Source organism: Wasmannia auropunctata, unplaced genomic scaffold (genome assembly GCF_000956235.1).
Source record: "Wasmannia auropunctata unplaced genomic scaffold, wasmannia.A_1.0 LD336006.1, whole genome shotgun sequence".
Classification (NCBI taxonomy): Eukaryota; Metazoa; Arthropoda; class Insecta; order Hymenoptera; family Formicidae; genus Wasmannia; species Wasmannia auropunctata.
The window spans coordinates 98,185-98,897 of NW_012026884.1; positions in this window are offsets into that span (position 1 = coordinate 98,185).

Below are 713 nucleotides of genomic sequence, written 5' to 3' on the forward strand. Positions count from 1 at the left end.
GTGTGCTCTTCCGATCTAAGAAAGAGATTGGAGGATATTCAACGCAAGGCTAAAGAACAGGTGGCAGCCAAATCTTTGCAAATGGAATTTTGGTATGATCGTAAAGCCAGGAAAATCGAGTTCAAAGTGGGGCAAAAAATTTGGTTTCATAATCCTTTGAGAAAAAAGGGTAGAGCTTTTAAATTACAGAGCAATTGGGAAGGTCCCTTTTTAATTATCAAGAAGCTTAGTGACGTCGTTTTCTGTATTCAGAGGTCGCCTAGGAATAGGAAAAAAGTGGTACATGCAGATAGATTAGCTCCGTTTTTAGAAAGACAGGAAATGTTTAGAAAAGTCAAAGCTTAAAGGAATTAGGGGGAAATCGAATAATATTTTGTTAAATATAAAAAATAAGTTAATTTCATTTTACTGCGTAGTTTTATTTCTTTTTAGTTTAAGAGAAGTTAATGTCTTTCCGGAGACGCGAGGCTGTACCCGAACATCAGGAACAAAATTTTGGCTGAAGTAGAAGGCTGTCTCTCTCGCGGTTTTTGATCGTGGTTTTCCCGTGGGACGTGGGATGTCACCCACGGGCGAATGCCGAGACAGGGACCTGGGGAGTCTTGAGACGAAGGGTACCACGGAAGTTCCCCCTCCCCCCTGGTCAGAAGAGAGAAGAAGGAAGCACACAAGAGGGATCAAGCGGATTCAGAAGATTTCGACGCAAAAGGGAA